This window comes from Gavialis gangeticus, unplaced genomic scaffold (assembly GCF_001723915.1).
Source record: "Gavialis gangeticus isolate Ggan-Ray unplaced genomic scaffold, GavGan_comp1, whole genome shotgun sequence".
Lineage (NCBI taxonomy): Eukaryota > Metazoa > Chordata > Crocodylia > Gavialidae > Gavialis > Gavialis gangeticus.
This window is the reverse complement of record NW_017729030.1, coordinates 18,983,790-18,992,969: the sequence shown is the minus strand read 5'-3', so window position 1 is coordinate 18,992,969 and position 9,180 is coordinate 18,983,790. Positions and strand designations below refer to the sequence as shown.

Sequence of the window (9,180 nt, the reverse complement as noted above, 5' to 3'; positions counted from 1 at the left end):
TCTCCTGTTCTACTTTCTGCGTTTATGTTTCTTTCGCCTGCCGGAGACGTATTCTTTCCAGGCAAATCACCCTTTAAACTTTTCATTTTTCCCTCATTTGAGTTACACCTTCAGGTGTGGGTGTCAGAAGCTACACTAGTATTTCCCCCCCCCCCCCCCCGCATTTAACAAAGCCAGGTTGTAAAAGAGGTGGGCCAACTGTACAATGGCAGATTATGCAGATCTTCCAGGAGCATCTAATCAATCACTGTGGTGTGAGAGGAATGCAGCTGATCTCTGAATTAGCTTCTATTGGAATGTATTCATGTGTAACATCCCACTGTCTGAATGACATCACAACAGCTTCTAGTCCTTGAAAGTCTTGAGGTTGATTAGCTGAAGGAATTGGCTGTTTCTGCCAATCATAATCCTGCAAAGACGCCGTTATAGTTCCGTAGATATGAGAGAAAGGGAGAGGGAGACTGACTACAGCTAAACAAGAAGCACAGCAGCACAGCATTAGCAGCAGCAGTAGTAGCAGGAGCAGCTGGTATTCGGGTGATTAAATAGTTCTCATAGCCTTTTTGCTGTACTCTGACTGCTCCCTGGTGTAATTCCCATGTCCAAGGAGGAAGCTGCATTTTAACGGTGTGCTGAACAGAGGTTTGAATCATTCCAGCTGGCTGCTTGTTTTGAAAAGGACAGTGTGTGTCTAAATAAAATGTGACTGTGCTGGAAGAGTTCAGTTACTAGGGGCTGGAGCAACCAGAGTCTTCCTGGGATACTGTTCGGGCAGCTGGTATGAATTGAAAACTCTTTCCTAGTTTACCTGGAGCCAAGTGAAGAGATTTGTATAGTGGATGTCTCATTCCCTTATGCTAGACAAACTCAAGTGAAAGGACTAGAGGAATTTCTTCTTTAGGTAAGCTGTTATTCAGTTTGTGCACATACTGGTTCATGAACCTATAGCTTTCTGTGTATGTCCATACATTATACACATGCAACACATGCATGTGTGTGTGTGTGTAAACTTGAATAAATTTATAGATATGAATCAATGTATACATAATGTATTCATATATGTGATTTGCAAAGTGTATCCAAAGGAGCAAGTTGTATACTGAAAAAATGTTTTATGAAGCTGTCTTTAAGAGATGTGGATTTTTTTCATTTACAGTTTAAGTTTTTATCTGCCCTGCTTATGTGTAAGTGCTGCAAATGTAAATAGCTGTGTGTCCACTGAGTAGCGAATACTTGCCTGTCTGAATGTATAAAAAAGACACAGAACTTGAAATGCTGGAAGTTACGATAGGAAAAGGAATAAGTGACAATCCTCCTGAAGTTGTTCTGAATGCTTTGCTTGTATTGGGTAGCAAACAGTATGCAAAGCTAAGCATAACAAACAAATAAAAAAATGCCAATGTGAATACAATGCATGGTAATATATTAAAACTGTAACATGTAAAGTACTTACTATGGTAACTAATCCAGAAGGAACCCAAGATCTACAGATTTGTTCTGTTACAGTGGTTTGGTATCCAAACAACATCTGTCTGTAGCGTTTAAAACAGCATGAATGTTTATTGTGTGCAAGTACAGATTGTTATAGCTAGGAAGAAAAAAACAAAGAGCTTGAAGAATAAATGTGTAGTGCCATTGAGTTAGAATGTGAACAAGACAATATAACATCTTTATCATTCATCTGACACAGTGGCTCCAAGTCGCTGCTGTTGGGAATAAACACTCAAAGGAGAAATATTCATAGAAATGATTAAGTCTCTGCCTACAAACACTATAACTTAATAGTACCAAAAAAGTCAGTCACTTTGAAGATTTATGTACAGTCTCATATACTCTATATACTCTGATATCTTCATACATTCCTGTATCTTCATTTGACAAGTTTAGTAGTTTATCATACTTCAGTTACTCACAGTTCTGTTTTCCAGTATTTAGTCATAGTGGATAGAACCTTACTTTGAGCTTAGTCCCATTAGAGTCTATTGGACTAGTCATAAAACAAAGTAGTATTAATTGTGCATAGAGGTATCAGAATCTGGCCTCTAAAATATAGCAGGAGATATACATCTCCATGTTAATAATCTATATTTATTGTCTTTTTTTAATGGCAAGTAATTTGGGCCCAGGTTAATAACATCTTTTTTTTTTAGGGCCATAACCATGTGCTTCTCTCATCTTGCCTTTGCATGTCTGTACACTTTCACCCAGGGTATTTTATTATCAGCTTGAGACTTTCAGATGCACTTTCTAAATTGTTTCCTCAAATGCTACTCAAAAGAAAGCTAATTCTAGAGGGGAAAAAAATCAAGACTGCCAAGTTTCACTTAACTCTCAGGAGGTTTTTGGCTTTTAGGTTTCCTCAGAAGTTCATCAATTGAAACAATCTAATCCATTTGATTGGATATCTTTTATAACAAAAGTTTTAAATATTGTGTATTTTGTCCTCTTTCTTAGGATTATAGCCATTTCTTTGATTTGCAAATATATATTAGTGTCTGACAGTTTTTAGAGGGCAAACCAGTCACATCTTGATGCCAACTTGGCACTAGCTGTTTTTTTGGAAGGCTACTGAGTAAGGGTTCTTTATACAGTTAACATGGTTGGAGTGAAACAAAGCCAGGGAATTAGATTTAAATATAAATAGAAAACATGAATCACAGACCAATTGCATATAACTAACTCAGCTTTCTATCCAAATTAAGTGTTAACCTCCACTGCAAATTCTGGTAACTCTCATTAAAACTTTATGGATGTCTAGATAATATGATACCTATTATATAGCTCTGTGTAACAGCATGGATTAGACTTAGTTAATTTGATGGTATTTTGGGAATCATGTAATACTGAGCTGCTCTGGCATTCAACTATCATTCTGTGTGAGTGAAAGATCAAAAATGCCAATAGCAAAGACCATTTATTTCAAACTTTATATTACAGGAATCATCATTTCAGTGGCATAATAAATTCCATTATAAAGAAAACATGTTAAAAGATTACAAGCTCAGGGTAATAAATATCAGAGAAAAGTTACTAGCAAGCAGTGTCCATCAACTGTAAGTTAGGTAAAAGTAAAAAAAAAAAAAACACGATTTGAAGAACATAAAAGTGAGCTGCTAAAATATATTTCTTATTTATTTCATTTTTGTGATTTTGTTTCTCTAGAGACACTAATAGGAAAGTGTATCAACAATTTCTTAACCATAAATATGAGATAAAATAGCCCTCAGAATCTCCTTCAATTAATCAAGTTCTCATGTATATATTATACATACACATGCTTCTGTGATTGCTATATCACCCATTGTAATGTGCATGCTGCTGCTCCTTTTATCAACTGTGGAAAATGCTCCTTTTCATAATGTTAAAATGTATATCTAACTTTTGGGGAAAGTTATTATACAAACTCCTTGTTTGCTTTCTAAACATGTAAAATGATAAATATTTCCAGTATCATTTTGGATAGACTGAAGAAGATTATTCGGACTTCAGCAGAAAGCTATATTTATTTTCCAAAGGTCAGAAAATGAACTAAATGAGAGTTTGGGGTGCTCAGGACCTCCTCACAGGATCAGGTAGTCTGCTTTTACCTTAGCCTGCACACACTGAAGAGCAGAGTCTAATTTGTCTATTTGAAAAGACGTTGACTTTCTTGTTTCTGAATCTAGGAAGCAGTTGTGGTACCTTAGGTAAGAAAGGCAGCACATTAATGACTGGCTAGGATTCAAAACTAGGAGGCTGTGTTTCAGGAAAGTATGTCTTCTGTGCTGGAATTCATTTAAAGTATTATTGAAAAGGGGGGAAAACGCCCTATCCTATATAAGATTTCTTTAAAGTCTCAAAAGCAAGTATTTTTAGGGTAATGTTAGTGGACAAACTGCATAGTCGGGATAAAGTTAAACGAGCTTTCAAATGTAGGCATTCTTCACCCTCACATTTGAAGGGTTGTCTAACTTTATCACAACCATGCAGTCAGGCCAATAAAAGATATCACCCCCCAGAAATCCTTGTCTCTTGTATAATTCCTGGACCAACATGGCTACAACATCACTCCAATACTACCATTTAAAGTCTGAAGAATTCTCATACAGTGATGGTAAACTATTATTTTCCTACTACCAAGATGTCAGTCAAATAAAATGTTTATACAGGAAAACCCCCGCCTAGGATAGCACTTCTCATCAGAAGAAAAAGTTTCATTATTATTAGTGTTTTAATAGTATTTTGACCTACAGGGAGATGGAAGAAAATGAAATTACACAGGCCAATCCAGAACATTTGCTATTGCTGCTGTTAATAAAAATAATGATACTAAGGATATAACAGACTCCTCTAAGGAAACTACTAATAATACTATCTGAATTACTATGCTACTAAATTATATGGTAATAGCAAAATACCATAAAGAACATGTCAATATTTGAGCAAGCAAGTCATTTAGATCAAAAATAGTATGATGTATGAGTGCTTTACTTGGAGAGTGGCAGGGAAATACTTAAATCTCTACACCTCCCCTTGGCTATAGGAAGGTGCACAAGTGCCTGCTTCATGTACATAGATTTGAAGGGCAAGCTGAGGGGAATTAGCTAATTGTCTCTAGGGTACTACAGGAAGGATGAGTCCTGGAAACATAGTGTTGAGCATGCCAGGAAAAGTTAGGGTGAGTGGGTTGCTTCTACACTTTAGAGTTTTGCATTTAACTTGGTTCAGGAAAGCCTGAATTTAGGGGTTGCCATTTGGTTGTTAAACCATTCATAATTCTTTACTTCTTTACATTTGATTCTCAGTTGGTGCATCTACATGTCCACTTTACTGCGGAGTTACGTAATTAGCTCCACAGTAAAGCATCACCATCTACCTGTGCAGCAGCATTAGGCCACAGTAAACTGACTAACTCTGCTCTAGGATAATACTTCCTGGGACAAGTACTACCCTATGGTGGAGTTATTTATTCCACCGCAGTGCATATATAGATGATGGCTGGGGCTGGTTGGGTCACGAGGGTGCTAGCCAGGGTTGTGCCGCCTTGGCTTAACGTGCTGCAGTCCTAGGCACACATGTAAATGCTCCATCTAGAGTTTAACCAGAGTTTATTTAGCTGCCCTAACTGCAGGTGTAGATGCTTCCAGTGTTACTAGGAAATAGACTACAAAGGTATTTAATTCTGCAGACGCACGCAAACATCTTCCTTGTTCTGACCCTATCTAGGAATAAGAGGAGGAGTTTGGTTATAAATATAGCTTCCTCAGGTTAAAATGTCATCAAACCAAAACATACATTTAGCAGTTTGAGGTCTGTATGCATACATTGGCTAATATGTTGTCCTGGATCATAATCTGACCATAGACTGACAAAGTGCACAATTACTTATATTTTTGTATAACTTTATCACTAACTGGGGTGCTGAAATTAGAGAAATGTATTTAGGATGTACTTCTGCTACTTTATAAGCAAGAAAAAAGAACAAGGAATAAAGTATCAGCACAGTAGCAGCACGTGGGGTGGGGAATAGAGGGTATCCTATCGGGGTATAATTATTGTATAACTCCCAGGAGCATGGTAGAAGATGTCTTCCAGGTTGATTTTGCCCCTAAGTGTAGACTTATGGTTTACCACTGGCCATTCTTCAGCTTTACTTACACACATTTGCTCCCAACGATGTGTACTACCCAAAAGTTACTAACATATCCCTTTGAGCACTGCATACAGGGTATCCTCTCCTGAGTTTGCAAGACGTCTCTTGTCCTGGATATGTCTCCACCCATGAGTTTCAACCCCTACTGTGCCAGGCTATCAGTGTAGGGGCTGGCTTTAGAACTTTATATGCAAAAGTTTTTCAGAGCAATTTAAATCCTGCTAGCCAGGAGACAAGTTTCTACTTAAAAATTAAAGCCTGTCAATCATGATGTATATGCCTGCATCCCCAATTCACTGCCAGGGAGTTGTAAATAACTGTTTGGCACAGAATCTGTGATTCATGACAGAAAAAGCCAGACTTCACTGACTGGCAGCATGAGCGTCTCAAGGCATTGCTTGCAATGTATTATTTTGTACTGTGATTGTTAGCACCTGCTAAGCCCATATGGATTTAGCCAAATTTTTCAGGGCAACTTTTGGATAAAAGAAGATGACACAAAGGTATGTTGTATGAGATATGAAACCAAATTTCTGAATGTTTTGGGTCTTAAAAGTACTTTCATCTTTACCACAGCTCCTGGAAAACTGTATTCTAGCTCCCTATATTTTCTTGCTGTATCAGGGGGTAGGACCCTTCCTTCATTACCAGACAATAAACTGTACCTATAGTGCCATTATAATGACTTATGTATTCCATCTTAAATAGGATCCTTATGTGCATATACATAGTTTGCAATTCTGTACTGCAGAAGGCACTTTATAAATCAATAAGTACTAATATAATAACACATTGTCAGCAGTTAAGGTTCCAAACTGGTTTTGAGTTTCCGTAGGATTGGTATAAAGTCCTATCCTAAGATCTGGCGGTATTGATGATGTGGGGTGGTGGGGACAGGAGGCAAAGAATCTCATCTGCTGATGCATATTTTCAACCTAAGCTTTTTTCCCCAGACTTGACTGTTTCCAGGATTTTCTGCTGGGCCTATTATATATATTTTTTGGAAGCAAAATGAAGGATCAAGACCCTCTATGTTAGGTAAAGTGCATACACATAATAAAGAAGATAATGTTTGACTCTCAGAACTTTCTGTATCTGTCCTTAGTTGCATCTGTCCCACAGAGACACTCAAACCCACTTCTAGCAGGGTTGGAACTAATGAGATTCAGATGACAGCATGAGTCAGCAGTAATTATTCTGCATATTCAGGATTCTAACTAAAGTAGGTCAGAAAATGCTTTATTACTCTCTCGGAAAATTTTACTTTTAGGCAAAATATTGAAAACTGAAATAATTGGTCCTAAACCAGGAATATTTTGATTCTCAAAATGTCATTTCAGTGCCTCAGGGGATGTAGATTGGGTGTCTCACAATCTGAATTTTAGTCTGATTAGACTTCCTTTTCCAGGGTGCATGGTGGTCTCCCATCTTAGTGGTCACAAGTGGTACACCATGGGAGACTACATCTAGCTGGGCAGCTTCTTAAATGGAGGAAACTGGGGACATGAAATAACTGAAATATAAGGCTAAGCAGGATATGAAAATTGATATTTTTAACAAAAAGCTTTCAGAATGTTAGAAGTGCAAGTTTTCAATGGAATATTCACTTTTTTTTCAGGAAGCAAGTATTCTGTGTAGGGGAAAAAAGGTTTAGAAAAAAGCTCAACTTCCCTCTAATACAAGTAATCATGCTGATTTTTTTTGACTAACTCTACTTCCAGTCTTTGAATTTGGTATGACTCATCAGAAGAATCTTGAATTTGTATGCAGGTGCTTTACACTTGCCATCTTGTCACTCATATAGTTGGGCAGTGAGATTCTAGGTTGGTCTTCACCTGGCTGAAAGTGACTTTCCTTATTTACAGAAAAATTTGCTTTACTTTCTTTGCCAAAGAAAAACAGTGAAGAATGTAGAGCACAGAAAATTTCTCCCACAGAACTTGCATTTCCATCAGAAATCTCAGCGGAGATCTTCCCTTTGAGGTACTGACTAAAGTTGCACTCCCACAGAAGTCCAGATTAACAGTAACAGAAATAAATACATAGAAACTGAAGTATTAATAATAGAAAGAAAAAAAACACAAGTAGCATATGTGCCATTTGGCTGCACATGTAAAAATATGCATTCTGCTTGGTTTTCTTGAAATGGACTATTTTGAAGTAAAGACAATGTGCATTTGTCAAACACATTAAATCAAGATAATTTAGAAGTACAAATTATGCTAAAATTCTTTACAGGTAGTGCTCAAATGAGGTAGGTACCTTTGTCTCCATTTTATTCACGGGAAAAATTGAGACAGAAAAAATAATTGACTTGCATAAGGCCAGTCAAGTAGTCACTTGCAAAGCTGGGAACAGGAAATAAAGTTCCTAGCTGGTACTCTATCAATATTTGAGTGATGTTGTAGCTATGATGGTCCAGGAAATATGCAGGAGGCAAGAACATTTTGGGGTGATATCTTTTATTTAGTCCACTAAAAGATAATCTCTCTCTCCCCCACCCCCATCTTTGCTTCTCATATATTTCCTGGACCATCACACCTCCAATATCACTCCAAAACTGTCAGAGCATTGAGGGTATTAAAATTTGCCTTTTGCATTAGAAAATCTACAACACAACAAAAGAATCCAGAGTACACGGTAACATCTTCTTCCTAAACTTGTGCAAGAAATATAACATCACCCCAATTTACCATCTGTAATCTCCAGATAACACACAACTCCAAACATGCAACACAACTCTGTAGTAGAAGCTTGGAACTATACAGTTAGTCCAATAAAAAATATCACCCAAAAAATCCTTGATTCTGACTATCAAATAATTTTCTCTTAATAAGTGAACCACAGGCAATGAAAAAAAAAGATACAGAACAAAAATTGTGTTAGCATTTTGCATTATATAAAACTTTCTTTAACAATTGTGTCTAATTGGAAAGATGTGAAATACTTTAACATATAAAGAGAGACAGTCTGTTGGATACTGGCATATTTTAGTACATTACTAATTTTTATATTCTTACTGCCCAGATCAGTTTTACAGACAATTGTAATACTTACACCCATGGGAGGTAAGCTTTTACATCTGAAAGAACTGAAAATAGGAACAAAGGACCAGAATTTGTTGACAGTCCAAAAGGCAGCCTTGAATCTGATGTAATATTATCACTCTGAACTAAAAGTATTCTTTGAAAATACATGTAGAAAGACATAATGTGACCTTAACTTTGTGCTTAAAACAACATCATGAAGATAATATTAAATGTTAGATAGAAGCCATTATATTCCAAATAAGATTAAAAACATGGGTTTGATTCTCCTTTTATTTAGATGATTGTCATTTAAAATCCAAAAGAGTTATAGGAATGGAAAACTGCTAAGAAAGAAAGATTGAGTATTTGATTCATTCTAGTATAACCAAAGTATGCGATATCACCCCTGTTTGAAATCTACAATACTTTGGCAAGATAGAATGGACAAATTGTTGGCCTCATTTATTTCCTCATTGGACTGTTCCTTAAAATAGCCTTAAAATACAAGTTGAGGTTTCT

At 36.6% G+C, this 9,180-nt stretch overlaps 1 protein-coding gene across 1 annotated transcript in view; it reads left to right on the top strand.

Moving 5' to 3' along the window:
* The first annotated feature begins 451 nt into the window (after positions 1–451).
* The window catches only part of LOC109301101 (bifunctional heparan sulfate N-deacetylase/N-sulfotransferase 4), a 215,680-nt gene continuing 206,951 nt past the window's right edge, over positions 452–9,180 (top strand). Inside the window, exon 1 of the mRNA XM_019522024.1 lies at positions 452–901. The gene's annotated coding sequence lies outside the window, so the exon portion shown is untranslated. The remainder of the gene's footprint in view (positions 902–9,180) is intronic.